The 27,595-nt window shown below is 36.3% G+C and overlaps 1 protein-coding gene and 1 pseudogene across 5 annotated transcripts in view; one reads left to right on the forward strand and one right to left on the reverse strand.

Moving 5' to 3' along the window:
* Rgl1 (ral guanine nucleotide dissociation stimulator like 1) overlaps window positions 1-27,595 on the reverse strand; it is a 245,024-nt gene that overhangs the window by 200,321 nt on the left and 17,108 nt on the right. The gene's annotated exons all lie outside the window — the stretch shown is intronic.
* LOC125618643 lies at window positions 12,662-15,230 on the forward strand (annotated as a pseudogene).

A 27,595-nucleotide genomic window follows, 5' to 3' on the forward strand; every position in this document is an offset into this window, starting at 1 on the left:
CAGATTTTACTGGAAATGAGAGCTAGGGCTACCAAAAAAAAGTTCATGTCATCTTTTTGTAATTATAACTATGGTTTTCAATGTTACTGTATGTTTTAAAAATTAAACACTAAGGGGCCTTTGCAGAAAGCTGTATTCTTTGCCATGTTTGAAAAAGGAAGAACACCCTCTAGTTACAGAAGTCCAAAGTCTTGAAATAGTAAGAAATAACTTTTATATTCTATGTAAGTCACTGAACAAAGAGTAGAATGTCTTAGTCTCCCAAGTCTCACTCTGGTTCCTTCGGCTCTTATTCGAGATAGTTATCACTAGGTGGCACTGCCAATCTGATTCAGAACCAGGTTATTGAGTTTCTTAGTAATATGGTAATTTTGTGATCCTTAGTTTGTCTGCTACTTTTTAAAATTCCTTCTAGCAGCTGACACATTTTTATGGATTCAGTGGGAGAAAAAAGCATCTATTATCACAGGCTCTAAAGAATCTTTTGTTGTCAACAAAACTGAACTTCTTGAGTAAAGAATTTTGAAACATTTTAAAGAAACAACAACAAAAAAGAATAAGTCAATTTAGGGTGATTGCTGCACTCATTATACCTTTATCCAATTGATATTACTCTAAATTAAATACTCAAATGAGGTTTTAAATATATAACTACATGCAAACAAAAATAAATGTAAAGATGAAAATATTTAAATTAAACACTGGTGTACTTTCAAATGAAAATTATAATTTAAATAGAAAGAAACAAGATTCTCCAAAGCAAGAAGTTTCTCACATCCCCAGGGAGTCTGCAGGACGGACAAGGAGCCAGTCAGGGGTTTAGTCTTTCATCCCTGTGATGTGCTTAGGTGGTGCAGAGAAAGGCCCTCTGTCCTCCCCGGTCTCCTGGTCTTTCCACCTGGAGGCTGCAAGTGACAATATGGCAAGTGCCCAGCCCCAGCAGCTTCTGTAACTATTTTGGGCTTGTTATAGGGACTGACAGTGACAGTGAGTCTTTGCTTCACCCTTGCAAATGCTCTTTTCTACTTCTGTCATACAGATCATCATCTGGCATCTGGAGAAAATTTTCACATAGCTAACAAAGCCTCTCTGAAAGCAAAAGTTTTAAAGAGCAAACTTGTCCTTTCAAAATAACAACTATTTTTTTAGAAAGTCTTATGCTTTTTAAATAGATAAAAAATAACTTTTCAACTCATCAACAAAACAAAATGCAAGTGATATAGGAAAAACCCTTAAAGATAACTTGGAGATGGTCACTTATCGATTCATTAATACATTCAATTAATGTGATAATATGCTATGAATGATGCTCAGAACTAAAAATGCAGCTGTGAGCAAAAGAGATGTGGGTCTCTGTCTTTAGAGAGGCTATTTTTTATTAATAATATTGCTAATGTAATGTTTTGAGTTTTGTTTTGTTTTGTTTTTTGCAGTTTTAGGGATTGAACCCAAGACTTCACATGTGTTAGGCAAGTGCTCTACCACTGAACTACATCCTCAGCCCCTTTTAAATTTTATTTTGAGTCAGGGTCTCACTAAGTTGCCCAGGATCGTCTCCAACTTGGAATCTTCATGCCTCTGCCTTCCAGCTGGGATTACAGGTGTGTGCCATGGGTGGTACCTGGCTCAGAAATGTGTTTAATGCTGCTAAGTCAGCAGAAACTGATATCACCTCAAATCCTTTTGGAAGTAAGGGTGACATAAACCAATGAAAATTACACTCACTGATCAAGTACCAAGGTGGGAGGAATATGAATCTATGAAGAGAGAAGATACAGAACATACAGAAAGCAAACCATGTTTCATTACCCAGGACTTACACACAGCTGCATGTATTTTTTTTTTAGGAGAATCGTTTGCCTTTACCTCATTTTTATGAGAAAAAAACAAATAAATACACATAATGGTGGGGGGGGGGCTGGGGTTGTGGCTCAGAGGTAGAGCACTCGCCTAGCATGCATGAGGCACTGGGTTCAATCCTCAGCACCACATAAATATAAGATAAAGACGTTGAGTCCACCTATAACTAAAAAATAAATAAATAAATATTTAAAAAATACACATCATGGGTGTTTTACTAAAAAATAAATTCAAATTCTTACTCCTTTTCCCAAGTTCCTCTTCATCTACATTTGTTTCAATAGTTTCAATTTTGTAGAAGTAAAATAATTAATACTTTAAATAAGGATATGAGTCATTAGTGAAGTGTTGTATATGAAAGATTAATTTTAACACATCAGAAGAAAATCTTCCAGTTCAAAGACTATTTTATCAAGGACCTTCAGATTATAATTTGGCAGTAAACTGCTCTCCAGTCATCTTCATATCACATCTTAACTGGGTTCCAGTCCCAGCTCTACCCCTCAGTGCCTGTGACCCTGCTTTCCTCATCTCTGAAGCAGAGAGAATACCCCACCTCAGAGTGGTACAACATTGCTCTGTGAAATGGTCACAACAGTGCTCTGCACATAGTAAGAGCTAAATAAATAGCAACTAGTAAAATTTCCAATTTTAACTGAAGAACTTCATTAATATATTTATAACAGGTAACTGAAGCCAAAGCTGGGAAAAATGTTAAGACAGCTTCTTTAAAGAAGCTTACATCTCCTGACCAGGCCAAACTACATTCTAGAATACGAAAAGAACTCAGCAAATGAGATTACTGAGCCAATGGCAATTATCATTAAGGAATCTTAGCAAACAAGGGAAGAACCTATGGAAAATAAGGAAAGTCCTAATTTTCAAAACAACAGAGAGAGCAATTATGCAAAAAACTAGACCATAGTAAAATTCTAGAACAGATCATTAAAATATGTGGGCACTTAAAAAAAGCATGGGGTCACATGCTGATTCACTAAGGATGAATATCCTTCTTTCACAAAAAACTAAGTCTAGAAAATATGACAGATATATAAGTCTATTATCACAGGTGTTCATATGTATATTTACATATTCTTACGTATGTAAAATATATATAGGTACACAAACATACATACACCTGTGGTAACAGCCTTTGGACAAGAAGGAGAAATTAATTCACATTCAGTAATAAGATCATCATACTCATTACCAGTTAAATGATTATTAAATGCTACTTTTTAATGTATACATATTAATTCAGAAGGAAGTGGACATTAAAGGGCTTTCTGTAAGCCCTGTTCTGGTAACCCTGGCTTGCTTAAATTAAGACACAAAGCAATCTATTTAAAAAAAAAAAAAAAGAAAGAAAAGAAAAGAAAGTCGGTCCTTAGAGAAAGGACTTGTTCTTGAAGGACTTGAAGCTTGAGTCTGCCATCTGGCAAGGAGGGCAAATGTGATGGTGGGCAGAGAATTTAGGTTAAACTTTAATACGAAAAAAAAGTAAGGTTTTCCACGTACATCCAAAATTGAAAAAAATACTTTAGTAAGATGTGGATTGAGTTAGGGTAGAATACAACTGAGGAAAACATTAATTCCTACCACCAAAATATGGTTTAGAATAATCAAACCTGAAGTTCTATCTGAGCCTTTGAGAATGAAAGGGGGCACTTTTAAATGTGCTAGGACAACCAATGAAAACTGGGGCTGCCCTGGGCAAACAGGGACACAAGATCACACTACATACAGCACATGCAAAAAGTTCTAGACATTTGAGTTGGTTAAGAGTTCAATGTTTTAAGAATTTAATATGTTTTTAAAACATATCAGTTCACTAAGTGCCTAATATATGTCCCATTGTTACGGTTTAGATATGCAGTGTTCCCCAAAAGCTCATATGTGAGACAATGCAAGAGAATTTAGAAGTGAAATGGTTGGTTATGAGAGCCTTTAACCTAATCAGTATATTAATTTGATGATAAGGATTAACTGGGTGGTAACTGTAGGCAGGTAGGGTGTGACTGGACAGTATGGGTCATTGGGGGTGTGCCTTTGAGGTATATATTTCGTTCCTAGTGAAATAAGTTCTCTCTCTCCCTCTCTCTGCTTCCTGATAGTTAAATCCTGAGCTACTTTCCTCCACCACACCCTTTCACTATAGTGTTCTGTCTCATCTCAGGTACAGAATGCCTATGGAATGCTAAATAAATTAGGCAGAAAAGAGCCTCACCACAACATATTATAATGAAATTGTCAAAATTATAAACCAAAGAAGGAATTTTAAAATCTGCAAGAGAAAAACACCAACTCACACTTTAGGGCCACCCCATTAAACAAATAGCAGATTTCTCAGCAGAGACCCATGGCCAGGAGGGTAGGAAATGATATATTTCAAGTCCTGAAAGAAAGAACTGCCAGCTAAGATCACTATACCATCCAGGCTATCCTTCAGAACTGAAGAAGAAATAGAGACCTTCCAAGATAAACAATGACTAAGGGGATTCACGACTATCAGACCAGTCTTACAAAAAATGAATAAGGGAATCCTATTCCCTGAAGTGGAAGAAAGATAGCTACCATTGTGATAGCATGTGAAAGTGTAAATTCCACCAAAATATCAGGAACAAGAAAGAGAAATAGAATTGAACATTATCAAGATTGTAAACCATCAAACCACAAAGATGAATGAAAGAAGAAGAAATGAACAAAGACTATCAAATGAATAAAGTCAACAAAATGATAGGCACAATTGCATTCAATAATAACTCTAAATATAAATGGTTTTAATTCTCCATTAAATGATAAAGACTGATTGAATGAATTAAAAAACAAGACCCAACAAAATGTTATCTACAAGAAACTCACCTCACCAGGAAAGACACATATAGACTGAAAGTGAGAGGATGAAAAATGATACTCCAAGAAAATGGAATCCTAAAGCAAGCAGGAGTGCCTATGCTTATATATGGTAAAACAGAATGTAAGACAAAAACAGTAAGAAAAGATATTTTAAAAATCACTATACAATGATCAAAGGATTAATCCATCAAGAAGATGTATCACTTATAAATCTATATGCACCTAATGTTGGAGTACTCAGTTTATACAACAAGCACCATTAGACCTAAAGGGAGAGAGCTCCAATGCAATAATAGTGGAGGATTTCAATACCCAGTTCCCACCAATGGATAGATTATGCAGGACCCCCTTCATCAAAAAAATCAACAAAGATGTATCAGAGATAAACTACACTATAAGCCAAATGGACTTAACATTTTCAGAACATTCCATCCAATAGCTACAGAATACACAGTCTTTTCATCAACACAAGGAACTTTCTCTAGAATAGACCATAGATAAGGCCACAAAACAAATCTTTAAAGTTTTATTTTAAATGAAATCATATCCTGTTTCTTTTTCTGAACACAAGAAATGAAACTGAGACAGCAGCAAGAAAACTTTCGAAATTATGGAAATTTATGGAGAACATATTTTTGAATGGACACTGGGTCACTGAGGAAATCAGAAGTTTAAACTTCCTTGAAACAAATGAAAACAGAAACACAACATACCAAAACTGTGGAATACAGAAAAAGGAGTACTAAGAGGGAAGTTTATTTAAAAAAAAAAAAGTGCCTACATTTTAAAAAAAAAAGAAGGATTTAAACTAAATAATCCAATAATGTATCTCAAGGTCTTAGAAAAGCAAATCAAACAAAATACAAAGTTATTAGAATGAAAGAAATAATAAAGATCAGAGCCAAAATAAATGAAATACAGTCTAACAGAACAACACAAAGGATCAATGAAACAGAGTTAGTTCGGTGAAAATAAAAACAAAATTGAGAAACCTTTAGCTAGACTAACCAAAAAGAAGATAAAGAAGACCCAAATAAATAAAATTAGAGAGTAAAGAAAAGGAAACATTACAACTGATACTGCAGAAATTGAAATGAACATTACGGACTATTTTGATAAACTATATTCTAACAAATTGGAAAATATAGGCAAAATAGACAAACTTATGGACACATATGACCTACTAAAATTTAACCTAGAAGATATTAAAAACACGAATAACTAAAAACAGTAATAAGTAATAAAAAGTCTCCTAACAGAGAAAAGTTCGGGACTGGATCTTCACTGATGAATTTTATCAAACTGTTAAAGAAGAACTAACACCAATGCTTCTCAAAATATTACACAGAATTCAAAGGGAGGGAACTCTTCCAAACTCATTCTATATGGCCAGAATTAAGCTGTTAACCAAAATGTGACAAGGACACAGAACCAAAAGAAGAAAGAAAACTACATATAAGTATACTTGATAAACATAAATAAAATCCTCAACAAAATATTATCAAATAAAACTCAACATCACATCAAAACAATCATGCATCATGATCAAATTGGTTTCATTCCAGGGTTCCAAAAATGATTCAACATGTATAAATCAATAAACATAATGCATCACATAAACAGGATAAAAACCATATGATCATCTCAACAGATGTATAAAAAGCATTTGATAAAATTAAACATCCTTCATGATAAAAGCCCTGACAATTTAGGTAGCAAAGGAGCATACTTCAACATGCTAAAGACTATATATGACAAACCCGTAGCCAATATTGTACTGAATGGGGGAAAACTGAAAGCATTTCCTCTAAGATCAGAAACCTGACAAGGGTATCCATTTTCATCACTCTTATTCAAAGTAGTACCAGAAATTTTAGCCAGAGCAATTAGGCAAGAGAAATAAATAAAAGGCACAGAAGTAGTAAAGGAAGAATTCAAATTATCCCTATTTGCAGATGATATGATTTTACACACACATACACACACACACACACACACACACCCTAAAGACTCTACCAAAAGATTATTAGAATAATACACCTATAATCCCAGCAGGTTGGGAGTCTGAGGCAGGAGGATCACAAGTTCAAAGTCAACCTCAGCAACATTCAGACCCTAAGCAAATTAATGAGCTCCTGTCTCAAAATTTAAAAATAAAATATGGTGGAATAAGATGGACATAATTATCCTAGGTTCATATATGCCTGCACATATGGTGCAATGCTACATTGTACCAGAAAAATGAAAAGTTGTGCTGCAATTGTTACAATGAATCAAAAATGCATTCTGCTGTCATATATACCCAATTAGAATTAATTATGTTAAAAAAAAAAGAATTGCAAGGATCACTGAGCACCTGGAGAACATGTTAAATAAAATAAGACAAGCACAAAAGAATAAAAATAAAAAGAGCTGGGGATGTGGCTCAGTACTTAGGTGCCCCTGAGTTCAATCCTCCCTACCAAAAGAAAAAAGACCAAAAAGATACCAAAGCAATCTTGAGCAAAAAGAACAAAACTGGAGTCATCATAGTATCTGATTCCAAGACAGACATGCTTGTAGACCAACAGAACAGAATAGAAAACCCAGAAATGAAATAAACCCACACATCTACAGCTGATTCCCAACAAAGATGCCAAAAACATACACTACAGAAAGAACAGCCTCCCTGGGGCTGGGGTCATGGCTCAGTGGTAGCACTCTTGCCTGGCATGCGTGAGGCACTGGATTCAATCCTCAGCATCACATACAAATAAATAAAATAAAGGTCCATCAACAACTTTAAAATATTTTAAAAAAATAACAGCCTCTTTAACAAATGTTGCAAGGAAAACTGAATTTACACAGAAAAAGTGAAATTTGACCCCTATCTCTCACCCTATACAAAAATCAACTCAAAATGGATCAAATACCTTAAAGTAAGACATGAAAACTACTAGAGAAAAAGGTAGCATAAACACTTCAAGATATTTTTGTAGGCAATGATTTTCAGGACAGGACTCTTAAAAGCACAAGAAACAAAAGCAAAACTTGACAAATGAAATTATATCAAACTAAAAAGCTTCTATACAACAAAGGAAATAATCAACAGGATGGAGAAAACCTGACCAATGGAAGAAAATATTATCCAGCTATTCACCTGTCAGAGGTTTAACATCCAGAATATTATTTATATATATTTATATAAACTTAACAACAAAAAGTAACCCCATTTTAAAGTAGGCAAATGATCCAAATAGATATTTCTCAAATGACTAATAAATATTTTTAAAATGCTCAATGTCAGTAAGCATCAAGAAATACAAATCAAAGCTACAATGACATTCCCTCTCACCCTAGTTAGAATGGCTATGATCCAGCTAACCCACTCCTTAGTACACATCTAAAGCAAGTGATGTCAATAAATACACAAGAGATACCTGCATGTTAATGCTTATTGCAGAATTCTTCACAATATGTAAGATATGGCATCAGCCAAGGTGTCCACCAACAGATGAATGGATAAAAAATATGGCATAGATTCATACACATACACAATAGAGTACTATTCTGCCATAAAGAAGAATAAAATATTGTCATTTGTAGTAAAATATCCAAAACTATTAAGAAATATCCAAACTATCATGAAATATCCTTATATTACAGATGAGGAAATTAAGGCACAGAGAAGCTAAATAACTTGCCCACCATTACTATTCAGTTTACTCTCTGGTTTACACTAACTGAATGGACAGACCCCCAAAGCCAGACTCCCTCATCTGTGCATTTAGCTGCTATTATACACAGTATCTTCAGATTTTAGATAACCTCAGGCTGCACTAAAATACACTGAAGTGCATTCTGCTAATCAGGAATGGCATAATCCTGCTTGCCTCTGTTTCAATAGTACACAACTAGAGACACTGTTTTTGATTCAGGTTCCAATTTTTCATATAAACTAGGTACACTGGGGTGAATTCACGATGGCAAGATGTGAGACCATGAAACAAATAGATGAGTGGAAGGAAATGGAAAAGTTTAACTTATAGGGTATGAAATGGTTCAACTAAGTCAATGGCCACACAGAAGTCAGACATACTCCACTCAGCAGCATCCAAACTGACCACTGAGATCCAGGTAGTTCACTAAATAATCTAATAACTTTGCTGGAAAATCAAGACAAAAGTTTCATGAAACTGTACTACTTGTAATATACTGATATTTTACATTCTATTCTATTCCCATTATATTGTGTTTCTTCCTCTTTTTTCTTCTCCCTCTTCCTCCTCTTCCTCCTTTTCTTCTTTTCCTTCTCCTTCTTCTTCTTCTTCTTCTTTTTCATCTTTTTTAATGTTAGTCATATCCAGTTAAAATTATCTCACAAATATGGATCTCAGCCTGAACTCTGAAAAATATTACTCAACCAAAGAAATGAAAATGCAGAGGATAGACATTATAGGAAAGTATATTTTTGCTCAACATAAACAGTTGCTAAGTAGCAGAGAAGTGGCAATAGGCAATCTCAGGACAAAGGAGTTTCCCATAATACAGGCAACGTGGGTGTCCCCTCTTGGGCTAGGAACACAGTTGAAGGGACTCAAGCATTAGTTAAATGATTTAAGTACAGGAACATTAAGGTTATTTCTAAACCTAAAGTTTCATTATTCTAAATTACATTTTCATAATAGAAATACTTTCCCTTCAACAATGACCATTTTCCAAAGATTTAGTTATGTTCCAAGCTATCAAGATAGAAGGAAGGAAGGGAGGGGGAAAGGAAAAGAAGGAAAGAGGTCAAAGAGAAAGAAGGTAGAAAGAAAACCATACAGAACTGAATAGTCTCCTAAGAAAATTAGAGTTTTGCTTTCAAAATAAAGCCCAAAACTCTAACTTTCCCCAGCCCAATCAAATTATAAATTGCTTTTATCCAGAGTGCAAAATTCCTGAATGCCCTGTATGAGTAAATGAAGGGGGAAAGGCATCTGAAAATCACTCTGGGCTCTATAATTAGCTCTGGTGGTTTCCTTTCAGATCTTTCTGGATGATCAAATCAGAACAGAAGAGCTGAGATGGCTCAGGACTCGATGTGTAAAATAGCTTTCAAAAGGGTTTGGCCGATTCTTTTTGACAGGTATACACACTGCCACAGTCTTCAAAGGCAACTTCTGGGACAGCCTTCTAACTTCTTTTGAAGATGATGCCAAGAAAAAAAGAGAGAAAGTAAGAAGAGAAATCCAAATAAGGACAAAATGAGTGAAAGGATGCAATTGCTAGATCAAAGATTAAAAAGTCCCTTGGACTGCTGACCAGCAAGAACCACGCAACCCACCATTCCCGAGGACTCACTGCACCGTAGTGCATTCTTGTCACCAGATATCTTTCTTAACCCTCAAAGCCATGTTCATAACCAGATTCCAACACCACTAGCACAGAACCAGGTTTGCTGGCTGAGAAATACACAAGAAACACGCTTGCCTTACACAAGCGTATACTATTGGTTCATTAGGGATCTTTCCAAAAGAGATAGAAGAATTCAAACTGGCTAAATGACCCATCAAAACTTCCAAGTGTTCTCTGGATGTTTTCCACCAAATTCGGTTTCCTTAGGAAGTCTCAGAGTGAAAGGGCTGCACAGACTAGAACACAGAAAGACCAACACTACTCACTAATTAAGCAAATAAAAAGAAATCAAAAGGTGATCCTCAACTGTAAACTGCCTCCTCCTGACAAAATGAGTGACTCAGCATTTACCCTCAATTAATCTTCTAAGTACTAATGTTATCCACACATAATAGAAAGTCTTTGGGATTTACATACTTCATAAGTGTTTTTAAATGAAGCAGAAAGTTAGAAGCTTTTTGCTAAGACCATCTGGGCATCCTAGAAATCTGAATCCTAAATTGGACTCATTCCCACGTTACTATAAACTGCCCTACAAGCTCTTAAATCAGGATAGAGTCCTTTGTGAAAAGATGAGTCCAGGAAATAAACTGAAACCAGACTGGAGTTTGGCAAGTCAGTGAGGACAGAGACTTGGAAACAGATGAAAACAGAATAGAGGCTGACATAATTCAGGTAGGCTGGAATTCAAAGCATGCTGGGACCTTGGTAACATAGACCAGCTGGACTGAGATGAGGCCAAGACCAGGCCAGGCACAATCTAGGAACACACACACACACACTCCAGGAGCCTGTCTGCCAAGTGGACACTTGCAAACACAATGCACCATGTCTACAGAGAGCAAGCATGTACTTGGTTCAAGCAGGAATCAGGAATAGGGGATGACCCCGAAGATCAGGCCCTGACCACAAAGTACAGATTAGCATCATAGCAAGCTTCTATCCAACAACGTTGTGCTCTGAGTACACAGAAAAACCTAGATTTGTTGGATGAAATAAAACAAAGATTCTAAATGCTTAGCTGAGCTCCCAGGGAAGGAAATTCTAGAATAGAAACCAGGGAAGAACATAAATATAGAAATGTCATACTTACACTGATATTTAGGCTGACCAGAGAGTATTTGTTGATATTCTTTTTTTTAATAATTTTTTAGTTGTAGATGGACACAATACCTTTATTTTGTTTATTGATTTTTATATGGTACAGAGGATTGAACTCAGTGCCTTATACATGCTAGGTAAGTGCTCTACCAATGAGCCACAACCCCAGCCCTTGTTGATATTCTTAACTAGGAAGCTTAGAGGATTTGGGTGTGTATGTTTGCAAGCAAGGAGAAAAGTTCAATGCCTAGGGAAGGGTACAAATGTTATATTATGATGCAATGTATATTTGTTTTTATAAAAAAAAACCCACAAACCTAATACATATAGCTTCTCCTTACAAAGTGGGGGGTACTCTAAACAATGCATATTATTAAATGATTATAATGAAAGTCATGGATGAGTTCAAATTCATTAACCTATAGACAATTAAACTCAGTAATGCCTAACTCATATTCAATCACAAGCTTCTGAACTATGGCCATTTACCATACCCATAATAAGGACTGAGGTATAATCACATCATGAATTTCATATATACATGATATACATAAATTTCATGATATACATGAAGGAACTTAGGTTTTCACAGACATATGGAAATAGATGATAAAGTCTTGAATTTGTTCAATGAAATAAAATGGAACAGAGCCCCTCTCTACCCTTCTTACACCTAAAGGGCTACTCTCTCAATGAAGAGATAAAAAGGAATCTGTCAATCAGCCTATACACTTGGTGGTGGAAAAAAGAAGACTCCCCAAACATGGGGTTCAAGTTTATATTACCCATATTAAGAACCCATATCTGAGAAACTAACATTAGAATGGACCAGAAACACACTCAAAATGTCTGTAAAAATCAAAAGCAAATTCTCTCTAGAGCAGTGATTCTCAAACTTGAGTAGAGGGTTTATAAACACTGTTGCCTTGCTCCCATGTGCAGAGGATCTGAGTTAACTGGTCTGGAGTCAATCTGCCCTCCTGATTTTCAGACTCAGTAGTCCTTCTGAAGTGCAGCAAAGACTGAGAAACTGCTGTAGAGACATGCCCCCTGTTCAGGAATACAGGATCTCCCAGGGCAGCCTACCACAAGCCAAAGACATAACTCATCTGAGCAAAAATAGGTAGAAATAAAAGAAGACAAAGACACCCCCTCAAGAACATTAGATAACACACTACATAATAGGAACATTTATATTAATCAAGAGTCAAAAAACAAAACAAAGCAAACCACCCTAAACTTCTGATATCAAAGAAGAACTAAAGGAAGAGTGAGACATCACATGTTCATGAATAGGAAGGTTCAATATGGCCGGATGTCAGTTCTTCCAACTTGATCTACAGTCTGAATGCAATCCCAATCAAAATCCCAACAAGTTATTTTGTGGATATTGATAAACTGGTTCAAAAACTTATATGGAAAGGCAGAAGACAGAGTAGCCAACTCATTATTGAAGGAGAACACACAGTCAGAGGACTGCCACTGGCCAACTTCAAGACTTACTACAAAATGCTGCCAATCCTTCAGTGGAAAGCTGAGGTCAACATTAAATTGAAAATATTTGAAATGAATACAGAACTATTTCAGCAATGCAGACAATTAAGTGCATTGTTGTGGGGGGTGATGCTGCTGGTAAAACATGTCTCCTGGCCCAAATATTTACTATTTTTGACAACCACGCAGTCACAGTTATGGTTGGTAGGAAGCCACACACTTGGGCTTTTTGATACTGTAGCACAAGATGACAGATTATGATGGCTGAGTTATCCACAAACAGATCTATTTCTAGTCTGCTTTTCAGTGGTCTCTCCACCCTCATTTGAAAATGTGAAAAAGTGGGTGCCTGAGACAACTCACCACTGTCCCAAGATGCCTTCCTTGATTCTTGGGACCCAAATTGATTTTCCCTCTGCCACTGAGAAACTTGCCAAGAACAAGCAGAAGACTATTGCTCCAGATAGTCTGCTGCCAAGCTGGCCAGTGACCTGCAGGCTGTCAAGCATCTGGAGTGTTATGCTCCCACACCAGCAGGCCTAAGGACTGCAGGTGTCAAAGAAATATTGGCTGTTCTGGAGCCTCCAGAGCCAAAGCAGAGCCACACATGGACTAAACAAGTGAAAGTTCCTTACAATCAGCCTGAAGTCATCCCCTCCACATCTTACTTTTTAGCCTGCTTTAGGTACTTAGCCCTTCACTTCTCCTAAGGCACAGCGGGAAAGGCCCTGCAGTGGGAGTTGGAAGCCCAGGTTCTAACTGGGGCTGCACCTCTGTAGGCCTCAGTTTACTCACTCATGTGTGAATTAAATGGTTGTCTACTCCCACTCACACACAGAAAATCCACTCTAAAGCTACAGTAATCAAGACACTGTGGTATTGGTGAAAGAACAGACATATCAGTAAAACAGAACAGAGTCCATAAATAGACCCAAATAAACATAGAAAACTAGTCTCTGACAAAAGAGGAAAGAAAACACAATGGAGCCAAGCCAGTCTTTTCAAGGGTGCTGAGACTGGATGTTCGCATATTTAAAAATGAATTGTAGCACTCCATGTAAGATGCAATATTCTAAAACTCCGAGCAGACAACATAGGATAACATCTAGGTGACCTTGGATATGGTGGTAACTTTAGATACAGCACCAAAAGCATAATCCATGAAAGAAATAATTGATAAGTTGAACTTCATTAACATTTAAAACTTCTGATCTATGAAGGACAATGTCAAGAGAATGAATTCTCATTCAAGCCAAACGACAGGATAAAATATTTGCAAAAGGCACATTTAATAGAAGACTGATATCTGCAATGTACAAAGAACCCTCAAATCTTGGCCATAAGAAAACAATCCAGTTAAATCTGGGGAAAACACCTGAACAGACATTTTACCAAAACTGAGATGTCAAATGAGCATATGAGAAGATATATCAACATCACTTGTTCTTAGGGAACTGCAAATTAAAACATCATGACACCACTATACACATATTACAATAGCCAAAATCCAAAACACTGACACTACCAAATACCAGTGAGGATGTGGAGAACAAGAACTCACAGCCATTGCTGGTGGGAATGCAAAATAGTACACTCTGATTTCTTATTAATTTAAACATAGTCTTACCGTATGACCCAGCAAACATGCTCCTTAATATTTACTGAAAGCTTACATGAACAACAACAAAAAAAAAAACCCTGCACACAGCTTTATTCATAACTGCCAAACCATGGAAGCAACCAAGATGAACTTCAGTAGGTGAATGGATAAATAAACTGTGGTACATCTAGATAATGAATTATTAAGCACAAAAAAGAAATAAACTATCAAGCCATGAAGAGACATAAAGAATCCTCAAATACATATTAAGCGAAGGAAGCCAACCTGAGAAGGCCACACACTCTATGATTCCAACTATATGACATTCTGGAAAAGGCAAAACTGCAGAGATGTAAAAAGACTTTGGTTACCTCTGGTTGGGAGGAGGTGGGACGAACAAGCAGAGCACAGAGGACTTTCAGGACAGTGAAACTGTTCTGTATGATACTGCAATAGAGGGTGCCTGCCATTGTGCATGTGTTCAAGAACAAAACCAAGAGTGAACTCTGCTGTAAACCATGGACTTCCGAGCAGTAATGAAGAATCAGTGTGGGCTCCTGGCTTTTAACAAATACACCACTGCAGTGCCAGATATGAACAAGGGGGAGGCTCAGGGAACACGTGGCAACTTCCCCTCAATTTTACCATGAACCTAAAACTGCTCTCTAAAAATAAGTTGATTTTTTTTAAAAAGAATTAATTATGGATACACAATCACATCAGTGAAGCTCAAGCACATTATGAGGACTGAGAAGCAAAAGAAGCCAGAATTTTCATACTTTGTGATTCCATTTATAGACAGTCTGGACCTACAAGAGATCAACTTACGATTTTTTAACTTTACATGATATGAAAGCAACAGTCATTCAGTAGAAACTACACTTCAAATTCTGAATTTCTTGGGGTGGGTACTGAGAATTAAACTCAGCGGCACTTGACCACCGGCACTTGACCACTTGACCACTGAGTCACATCCCTGTTGAGAGCCACAGCCGAAGGGGCCCCAGCAAACTTCCAGCCGCCAGTTGATTGGCTCCTCTGCAGTGATGCTCACTGGGCTGTTTCCCCGCCCTTTCAGACCACGGAGCTGCTCATTGGGGGACTTTTTTGGCTCCGCCCACGGACCCAGCCAATCCGCCTCAAGAGCAGGAGGAGTGGGGGGGTTGAGAGGCTTGTGGGAAGGCGGTGGTGGAAGTTGGGCTCTGAGGGAATTCCTGAAGAGCTAGGGTGGTGCAGCGTGTGTGTTCTAAAAATAAAGTTCGTTTCTGCTTGATAAGTGGCTGGTGAATTGTGCCCAGCCAGACTACGGCAGATCCCCAACCCTATTTTATATTTTATTTAGCGACAGGGTCTCACTGAGTTGCTTAGTGCCTCATTTTTTGCTGGGGCTGGATTTGAACTCAGGATCCTCCTGCCTCAGCCTCCCGAGAGGCTGGAATTACAGGCATGTTCCACCACACCCGGCAAATTCTGAATTTTTATCTGTTCTCAAGCTAATAATATACAGAATAATACTTTCTTGAGAATCTGGGCAGCTTCCAGTAAGCCATACCATCTCCAGGGTAAAGAACCAATACCTTTCAGTGTACCATCCTACTGAGTCGCCACATGCAGTAGGTTAGGTATATTAAATGCACTTTCAACCTATGATATTTTTAATGCACAATAAACTAATTAGGATAAAACCTCACCATAAGTAGAGGAGCATCTGCATGTGAAACTTCGGGGGGGGGGGGAAATCTAACCCATAATAATATCAAATAGATATTGTTTGCCTAGCGCCATTGTGGAGGGTGCAATACGGAAGGAGCCCAACAGATACTTGGGGTTGATGGAGATGCTCAGTATTTTTATTATCACAGAAGTATATACATTTGTCAAAACTCATAGAACTACACATTTAATACAGGTCCACTTTATTATATGTAAGCTATTTCTCAGTAAAGTTAATTTAAACACTTTCTTTCCCCTTTCCCAGAAACACTTGCAGCTATTTTCTATGCATCCTCATCATGACATGATTTTCCTACATTTTTTTTTCTTTCTTAACTTTATCGTTATCTCACTTTTGAAGTAATATTTTTTTCATTTACTTTAAAATTAAGTAATAACATTGGAAATTATTTTGTCTTTGCTCAAAAAGTAGGATGTGACAGAGGACTTAGGGCATAAAGGAAAGAGTTTACCCCCGGGATTAGAGTGCTCTGAGCCACTCTACCCAGTTCTGTCAATTACTCACTGTGTGGTCTTGAGTAACCAACTCTGAGCTTAAATTTCCTCATCTGTTAAATGTCAATTATTATAATATCCACCTTTTAGGGATATTAATCATATAGAGATTTTTGCCCAGAATAGGAATTCAGTAAATTATACTTACTGAATTATGTTTTCGTTTAAATTCTTCATCATTTCCCAGTATCATTCTGATACCAATATCAAAAACTCCATTTAAAAAAATCTGCAGGTGTGTTAGTCAGTTCTTTGTCACTGTGACAAAATACCTGAGATGAACTATTTAACAGGAAGAAAGATTTCTTTTGGCTCAGTTTTAGAGGTTTCAGTTCATTGGTCAGTTGGCCCCAATCTCTATGGAACTATGGTGAGGCAGAACATCATGGCAGGGAGCAAGTGACAGAGCAGAGCTGCTCACCTCATGACAGCTGGGGTGCAGAAAGAAGAGATTTTATAATATAGCTTTCCTCCAAGCCTATTAAGCTATGAATTCAAAAATGAATTAATCCATTCATGAGGTCAGGGTCCTCAGCATTTAATCATCCCCAGCAGCCCCAGCTCTGAAACCACTCTGGCAATGGGGACCAAGCCTTCAACACATGAGTTTTGGGGGGACAACTAAGATCTAAACTATAACAAGAAGTCAATATCACTAATGGACATAGATGCAAAAATCCTCAATAAAATAATAGCAAACCAAATTCAACAAATCACAAAGATCACACATCATCACCAAGTAAGATTTACTTGGATGCAACATACGCAAATCAATCAAGATGAGACATCATACTAACAGAATAAAAAAACTACATGATCATCTTAAAAAATCATGACAAACTTCAACATCCTTTTGTGATTAAAAAAAAAACAGATATAGAAGACTTTCTTTCAACACAACAAAGGCCATTTATAAAAAGCCCATAACTAGCCTAACAATCAATGGAGGGAAATGGAAAGCTTCTCCTCTAAGAGCCAAAACAAGGCAAAGACGCCCACTTTAAACATAGTCCTGGAAGTATCAGAAGACAAAGAAAAAGAAATAAAAGGCATCTAAATTAGAAGGAAGGAAACAAGATTATTCCTGTTTATAGATAACAGGATTCCATAGAAGAAAATCCTAATGAATCCACAAAACAAATTCATTAAGTTACTCTTTGTTGAGAACCACAGCCGAAAGGGGCCCCAGCAAACTTCCAGCTGCCAGCAAACTTCCAGCTGCCGGCTGATGATTGGCTCACAGCTTTGTGGGCAGCTGGAAGTTTGCTGGGGCCCCTTTCAGCTGTGGTTCTCAACAACTCTTCCCACAATCAACAAACTGTTATTGTATCTTTTTCTACCAATAACAATGTATCCAAAAGGGAAATCAAGAAAACATTTCTGTTTATCACAAAGAATAAAATACCTAAGAATATATTTAACAGTGAGGTAAAAGATCGATACACCAAATATTACAAAACATTGATGAAAGAGGTTGAATAAGACATAAGTAAATAAAAAGATGTCTCATATTCATACGTGGAAAGAATTAATGTCTGTATTACCTAAAGTGATATACTGATACAACACAATCCCCTGTCAAAATCCCAAGGGCATTTTTTATAAACTCTAAAATTTATTTGGAAAACAAAAGACCCCAAATAGACAAAGCTATCTTGAAAAAGAAGAACAGAGTTAGAGGCATCATACTTTCTGACTTCGAATTATACACAAAGCTATAGTAATTAAAACAGCATGGAAACTTTTATGGTGCTGGCATTAAAATGGACATACAGACCAATGGAACAGAATAGAGAGCCCAGAAACAAAACCCAAGCATATATGACCATGTAATTTTCTTTTTTTTTTTCTTTTTTTTTAAGAGAGAGACAGAGAGAGAGAGAGAGAGAGAGAGAGAGAATTTTTTATATTTAGTTTTCAGTTTTTGGCAGACACAACATCTTTGTTTGTATGTGGTGCTGAGGATCGAACCCAGGCCGCACGCATGCCAGGCGAGCATGCTACCGCTTGAGCCACATCCCCAGCCCAAGATCATCTAATTTTCAACAAGTACACCAGAAATACATCGTGGGAAAAGTCTCTTCAATATATAGTATAGGAAAACTGGATACCAGATACAAAAGAATGAAACTGGACCCTTATCTTACACTACACATAAAAACCAACTTAAAATGGATTAAAGACCTAAACATAAGACCTGAAACCATAAAACTCCTAGAAGAAAACTGGGGAAAAGCTCCTTGACATTGGCCTTGGTAATGACTTTTTTTGGAAATCACACCCAAAGCTCAAGCAACATCAACAACAACAAAAATAATAATAAGAAGAAGACTGTATCAAGCTAAAAAGCTTCTAGACAACAATCAACAAAATGAAGACTCTTTTCAAACCATACATATAATAAGGCATTAATATTCAAAATATATAAGAAACAACATAACTCAATAGCAAAGAAACAACTAACTCCACCTAAAAATGGGCACAGGACCTGAATTGACATTTTCCTAAAGAGAACACACAAATGGCCAACAAGTACACAAAACAGGGCTCAACATCACTAATCGTCAGGAAGCGCAATCAAAACCACAATGAGATACCACCTCCCGCCTGTCAGGATGACCATTATTTTAAATAAATAAATGAAGAGCGCTGATGAGGACTTAGACAAATTAGAACCCTAGGGCACCACTGGTGTGAATGTAAATTAGTACAGTCATGAAGAACAAGATAGAGGATCCTCAGGAAAACAAAAACAGAGCTACCACATGACCCAGCAATATCCTTCTGGGTAAATATACAAGGGCAATGAGATCTGCACTTCATAGATACATCATCAGTCCTTTGTTCATTACAGCAATGTTTACTCAAGTAACCAATACACACACACTTAAATGTCTGCTGATGAATGAAAAGACTCTTTTCAAACCAAAGAAATGTGATATATATAGGAAATTGATAGTGTGTATAAAAATAAATAAATAAATATATATATATATATATATATATATATATATATATATATATATATATATCAATATATATATATATATATATATATATATATATATATATATATATATATCAATCATATGTTTATTTGAAATATTGAGCTTTAAATAAGAGATGCTACCATTTACAAAAACCTGGATAAACCCAGGACAGTATGATAAGTGAAATAAGTCATTACATGTGGAATCATTAAAGAGCTAATCACATAGAAACAGAGTAGAACATCATTTACCAAAAGCAGAGATGGAGGTATAGGGAGATGCAGGTCAAAGTATATAAAGTTGTGGTTATATAAGATGAATAAATTAATAATATTGTGCCCTGGAAATGTGTTAAGAGAATAGATTTCAGGTACTCTTAACACACACACACACACACACACACACACAAAACCATGTGAGGAGATAAAATATATTGATTTTCTGGACTGTAGTAATCATTTCATTATGTATATGCACATAAAAACATCATGTTGTACACTGTAAAGAGATGCAATAAAAATTCAGTTATTAAATTTTAAAAATTCTTCATTATTTATACAGTAAAGTAGCCAGAGTAATAAACCTAAATAAAATTTAGTAGAACCCGGCACAGTGGCGCACGCCTATAATCACAGCAGCTCAGGAGGCTCAGGCAGGAGGATCCCAAGTTCAAAGCCAACCTCAGCAAAAAGCAAGGTGCTAAACAACTCAGTATCTAAATAAAATACAAAAATAGGGCTGGGGATGTGGGTCAGTGGTCGGGTGCCCCTGAGTCCAATCCCCAGTACCCAAAAAAAAAAAAAAATTTAGTGGAATTAGCACGAATCTGTCTGGAAAGGTCACTAGCCAGAATAGAAGTTCACAATGACTTAAGGAGGTCAAAGTCCATCAAACATGATCACTCCAACCTGGGTCTGTGAGCCCTGCAAGCCCATACATTGTTACCAGTATGCAACAAGGTAAGAACAGAAATAAAAGCATTTAGAAACTTTTATGGAAATTTGGTACAACCTGATATCCAAGTATATGATCAATGTTTAAAAATGTGATTTCAAATATAAGATTCTTGTAGGAGAAGGTTCTGATGACACAGCTGCAATGACAGGAGGAAACAGTCCAGAGTAATTACTCGAGGATACAAATTAGGGAGCTTGAGTCAGATGTAAAGCAACACACTGCTTCCTTCATCAAGAAAGCCTTCCTTATGGAAAAATAAAAGACCCAGAATAGCAAAAGCAATTCTAAGCAGGAAGTGTGAATCAGGCGGTATAGCGATACCAGATTTCAAACTATACTACAGAGCAATAGTAACAAAAACAGTATGGTACTGGTACCAAAACAGGCGGGTGGACCAATGGTACAGAATAGAGGACACAGAGACCAATCCACAAAATTACAACTTTCTTATATTTGATAAAGGGGCTAAAAGCATGCAATGGAGGAAGGATAGCATCTTCAACAAATGGTGCTGGGAAAACTGGAAATCCATATGCAACAAAATGAAACTGAATCCCTTTCTCTCGCCATGCACAAAAGTTAACTCAAAATGGATCAAAGAGCTTGATATCAAATCAGAGACTCTGCACCTGATAGAAGAAAAAGTTGGCTCCGATCTACATATTGTGGGGTCGGGCTCCAAATTCCTTAATTGGACGCCCATAGCACAAGAGTTAATAGCTAGAATCAACAAATGGGACTTACTCAAACTAAAAAGTTTTTTCTCAGCAAGAGAAACAATAAGAGAGGTAAATAGGGAGCCTACATCCTGGGAACAAATTTTTACTCCTCACACTTCAGATAGAGCCCTAATATCCAGAGTATACAAAGAACTCAAAAAATTAGACAATAAGAAAACAAACAACCCAATCAACAAATGGGCCAAGGACCTGAACAGACACTTCTCAGAGGAGGACATACAATCAATCAACAAGTACATGAAAAAATGCTCACCATCTCTAGCAGTCAGAGAAATGCAAATCAAAACCACCCTAAGATACCATCTCACTCCAGTAAGATTGGCAGCCATTATGAAGTCAAACAACAACAAGTGCTGGCGAGGATGTGGGGAAAAGGGTACACTTGTACATTGCTGGTGGGACTGCAAATTGGTGCGGCCAATTTGGAAAGCAGTATGGAGATTCCTGGGAAAGCTGGGAATGGAACCACTATTTGACCCAGCTATTGCCCTTCTCGACTATTCCCTGAAGACCTTAAAAGAGCGTACTACAGGGATACTGCCACATCGATGTTCATAGCAGCACAATTCACAACAGCTAGACTGTGGAACCAACCCAGATGCCCTTCAATAGATGACTGGATAAAAAAAAATGTGGCATTTATACACAATGGAGTATTACGCAGCACTAAAAAATGACAAAATCATGGAATTTGCAGGGAAATGGATGGCATTAGAGCAGATTATGCTAAGTGAACTAGCCAATCCCTAAAAAACAAATGCCAAATGTCTTCTTTGATATAATGAGAGCAACTAAGAACAGAGCAGGGAGGAAGAGCAGGAGGATAAGATTTACATTAAACAGAGACTTGAGGTGGGAGGGAAAGGGAGAGAGAAGGGAAATTGCATGGAAATGGAAGGAGACTCTCATTGTTATACAAAATTACATATAAGAGGTTGTGAGGGGAAAGGGGAAAAAAACAAGGGAGAGAATTAAATTACAGCAGATAGGGTAGAGAGAAAAGACGGGAGGGGAGGGGAGGGGGATAGTAGAGGATAGGAAAGGTAGCAGAATACAACAGTTACTAATATGGCATTATGTAAAAATGTGGATTTGTAACCGATGTGATTCTGTAATCTGTATTTGGGGTAAAAATGGGAGTTCATAACCCACTTGAATCTAATGTATGAAATATGATATGTCAAGAGCTTTGTAATGTTTTGAACAATAATAAATAAATAAATAAATAAAATATAAAAAACAAAAACAAAAAAAAAAGAAAGCCTTCCTGTGGACAGAGCTGAATTACAAAATGTGATTAGGGATGATGGTAAAAACCATGGATTATATAAAGGCTAACGCATTGCACTTGAGGTTTTTCTTTTATGTGATAATATAGAAGCTGGTCATCAACAATTATTATTTAATGTTGAGGTTTATGATACATAGGAGAAAAGTTCTATGATACATTGGAGAATGTTTGAACTATTTTAAATAAACTCTTAAGAGTTTCTGCTGGATAAGAAACCAGTTTGGGTCCAAATTTTTAAAGACTTGTATTGGATAGCCAACCTTATTTGTCTAAAACCTTCAGCACGTTAATAATCCTAGTATTTTCAACAAGAAGGAAAACCAACATGTTTTTCAGTAGCAGATGACTGAAAGGACAAAACAAATATTACGAGTTTGGAAGAACAGTTTCCACAGATTGTTATGTCGTGTTTCACAATTTAACAACCACAGTCAATGAAGCAGGTAATGATTTTGACATCTGCAAAAAGTGATTGTCAAATAACAGATGAAATTGATAGAATGTTGGAAATTTTTATTCTCTCTCAAAGAAAGACACATGCCTAGGAAATTCATGGAGCCATAATCCATGCCTTTCACTGATATACGATTTAAACGTAATATAACCTCTAAGAATGTCTTAATCTCCTCCTTGATATCTTTTGCAACCCATTGTTCATTCAATAGCATATTATTTAATCTCCAGGTGTTAAGAGTAGATTTTATTTTTTATTTTATCATTGATTTCTAATTTTATTCCATTGTGGTCTGATAAAAGGTAGTATTCTACCTTTTTATGTTTACTAAGATTTGCTGTGTGGCATAACATACGGTCTATTTTAGAGAAGGATCCATGTGCTGCTGAGAAGTGTATTCACGCACTGATGGATAATATACTCTATATATATGTCGGTTAAGTCTGAGTTATTGATTGTATTATTGAGTTCTATAGATTCTTTGTTTAGCTTTTGTTTGGAAGATCTATCTAGTGGTGAAAGAGGTGTGTTAAAGTCATCCAGAATTATTGTGTTGTGATCTATTTACTCTTGAACTTGAGAAGAGTTTGATTGACGAACGTAGATGTTCCGTTGTTTGGGGCATATGTATTTATAACTGTTATGTCTTGTTGATGTATGGTTCCCTTAAGCAGTATGAAATGTCCATCTTTATCCCTTTTGATTAACTTTGGCTTGAAGTCTACTTTATTTGATATAAGGATGGAAACACCTACTTGCTTACGTAGACCATTCTGTGGGTGTCTTTTCCCATGAGATGAGTCTCTAAACTTAATATAACCTAACAGAGTAAACTGTTAAGACTGATCACTAATAAAGGATTATAAATGAATTTTTTAAATACCATGTCATATACTTCATTTTTAAAAAAATGTTAAAAATGAATAACTTGGGCTGGGGATGTGGCTCAAGCGGTAGCGCGCTCCCCTGGCATGCACGGGGTGCTGGGTTCGAGCCTCAGCACCACATACAAATAAAATAACAATGTTGTGTCCACCGAAACTAAAAAAAATAAATATTAAAAAATTTCTCTCTCTCTTTAAAAAAAAATGAATAACTTGAGTTTAAGTTGCTTTAAAATCTCTTTCTATATTCCCATCTATATACTTCTTGAGACTGGCTTTCTTCATTATAATAATATTAAAAGAATATGGAATAGGTTAGATATACATTATATCCTACAAATAGTGCTATAATGAATTCAACATAGACTAGATAAAATAATAAACATGAAGAAAGCTAGTTGGTCATAATAAAAACTTAAAAAGTAAATATACAAAGTGTTTATAAAATGTGTGTATTCTGGATAGTAAATAGAGAGATTTACTACCTTCTTCTTAACTTTTTTGTTTAATTACAATTTGGGATATAATGATAGTAATAGTGATTCTCTATGCTAATTACCTATGTACATACTTTCTATAAATAGTACATATAGTTTTTTACAATTCTCCTTTTCCTATCTTATGTTTGGTCTGTTTACATTTACATAGCGATAGACATATAGACCAACAAAACAGAAAAGAGGGCTGGGGTTGTAGCTCAGTGGTAGAGCACCTGCCCTGCATGTGTGAGGCACTGGGTTCGATCCTCGGCACCACACAAAAATAAATAAATAAAGATATGGTGTCTATCTACCACCAAATAAATATTAAAGAACACAAAAAAAAAAAAAAAACAGAAAAGAGAGCCCAGAAATAAACTTAGGCACATATTGTCAAATGACCTTGAACAAGTGTGCCAAAACTACACAATGGGGAAAGAAGAGTCTCTTCAACCAACACTCCTGAGAAAACTAGATACCCAAAGCAAAAGAATGAAACTGGACCCTCATCTTATACCACACACAAAAATCACCTTGAAATGTATTAAATTTCAAAACATTGAGACTTAAAACTAAAACTTCTAGAAAAAAATAGGAGATATAAGCTTTATCGCACTGGTCTTAACAACGATTTCTTGAATATGGCACCAAAATCACAGGCAACAAAAGCAAAAATAGTGTTCGATTTTTATTTACTGAAAGGTAATTAAAAATTTTTATAGATGTTTATATTTATTGAATGAATTATAGAAAAGGGGATTGTGATTTCAATGTCTTTACTGGTATTTATTCTGTAAAATTACTTTTATTGAGCTTTTAACAAGTGTTAGTATATGATGGCTTTAAACTTACTGGGGTCCTACCACACAAGTTGAAGCCTTATTTAAAGCATCCATACAGAAGAATAGATGGCGCCTTCACCATCTTAAGCTTCCCCAGCATAGTTTTAGGAGTCTCCTTTAATTCTAACATTTGTTCTGTTTCCGTAGGGAAATAGGGGAAATCAACAAGGAGGAATTCTGAGTCTGTGGCATTAGCAGGACTGGGTGATCCCAGAGAAAGCTGTGCATTGTTAAGACTCTGCTGCCACCGTGTGGCCATTTTGTTTATGACCTGTAGGTAGAAGATGCAACCTGAAGCTTTTCTTTGTCTCTCAACCTCAAAGCGTTTCCTATTCTGTCTTTCCCATCTAATTACCCGGTAAGCTCTGTGAAATCTAGCAAGGCCTCTGCCTTTCTCTATTTCATGCTTGCTTTTTAAATTCACTCCCTGTTTTCAGGGAATTTATTACTGATAAATGAATGTGGGCAACCAAAGTGTCACCCAAACTGCAACAAAGCAATGAATTATGCAATTAATTAAAGCACATCTGTGTTCAAATAAAAGTTTTAAGATTGTAGCAATGAAATATAAATTATTTTAATCCCTGTCACCCAGAGAGAACATCACTTCAAATGCAGCAATTAGCAAGACACAAGCCATCCTGGATATATTTCCAATTACGTTGCCAGAAGGTAGATTAATAATTTATGGAGTGGTAAAACTGAGTAAAGGTCTTTTAAAATGTAATGTTTGGAGAGTTTGGCTTTCCTAAATCTCCATTATAATCACATAGTAGTTTTACATTGATAATATACATTACACCTCATCTGAACAGAGATGAAACATGTCTGATTAACAAAAGAAAAGAGAAGAATGGAGTCTGTTTCAGAAGCTAGAGGCTTTTTCCCAAGCTCTTCCTTCTCTGTAGGTATCTTCTTAATAGTAAGAATCATGAAGAGGATCCAAGCCAAAGCCCATGTTTCCTTGTGACATGAAAAAATTCCACTTTAAGTCATTCTGTGCAACCTATATGGAACTTTGCAAAGTCAATCTTCCTTGGAGACTTCCCACATACATCAGAAAACTATTTTTGAAAAATGTTGGCACTATGCCAGACACAGTAGCACTCACTAACAATCCCAGTGATGTGGGAAGCTGAGACAGGAAGATTCCAAATCCAAGGCCAGTCTGGAAAAGTTAGCAAGACTCTGTCTCAGAATTTTTAAAAATTAAAAGGTCCGGGGATATAGCTCAGTGGTAAAGTGCCCTGGGTTCAATTCAATACCCAGCATCAAAGAAAAGAAAGAAAGAAAAAGAAAAATGTTGGCACTATACAAAAAAATCAACTCAAAATGGATCAAAGACTTACATATAAGACCCCAAATTGTGAAAATACTAGAAGAAAACAGAGAAATGCTTCAGGAAATTGATCTGGGAAAATAATTTTTGGATATGACCCCAGATGCACAAGCAACAAAAGCAAAAGTTGACAAATGGGATTACATCAAACTAAAAAGCTTTTACACAGCAAAGAAAAGAATTATCAGAGTAAAGAGACAGCCCACAGGGGCTGGGGATGTGGCTCAAGCGGTAGCGCGCTCGTCTGGCATGCGTGCGGCCCGGGTTCGATCCTCAGCACCACATACCAACAAAGATGTTGTGTCTGCCGATAACCAAAAAATAAATAAATAAATATTTAAAAAAAAAAAGAGAGACAGCCTACAGAAGAGGAGAAAACATCTGAAAATTATTCATTCAATTAGGGAGTAACATTCAGAATATGTAAGGAACTCAACAGCAAAAAATAATCCAATTAAAAATGGATTATTAAATGATCTGAGTCAACTTTTCTCAAAAGAAGATATACAAATGGCCAACAAGTACACGCAAAAATGTTCACTATCACCGATCATCAGGAAAATGCAAATCAAAACCGCAACAAACCTCAATTTGTCTCACCCTAGATAGAATGGCTGTTACCAAAAAGATAAAAAATACAAATGTCGGCAAGGATGCAGAGAAAAGGGACTCTCCTGCACTGCTGATGGGAATGTAAATTAGTACAGACATTATCGAAAACAACATGGAGGTTCCTCAAAAAATTAGAACTAGAACTCCCAGATGACTGAGCTACTTCATTATGGTATATATACAGCCAAAGGAAATGCAATAAGTATGTCATAGAAACAGCATTCACACGTTTACTGGTATTCACAATTGCCAAGATATGGGATCAACTTAGGTGTCCATCATGGATAAAGGAAAAAAGAAAATGTGGTATATTTACATAATATAATAATATTCAGCCTTCAAAAAGAACAAAATCCTGTCATCTATAGCAAAATGGATGGCACAGTCCCATCACTTATTTTCAAGTGAAATAAGTCAGGCATAGAAAGAAAAAAATCATACATTCTCAGATGTCGAAGCCTAAAAAGTTTATCTTGTAGAAGTAGAGA

The sequence above is a fragment of the Marmota marmota genome, unplaced genomic scaffold (genome assembly GCF_001458135.2).
Source record: "Marmota marmota marmota unplaced genomic scaffold, marMar, whole genome shotgun sequence".
NCBI classification, from domain to species: Eukaryota; Metazoa; Chordata; class Mammalia; order Rodentia; family Sciuridae; genus Marmota; species Marmota marmota.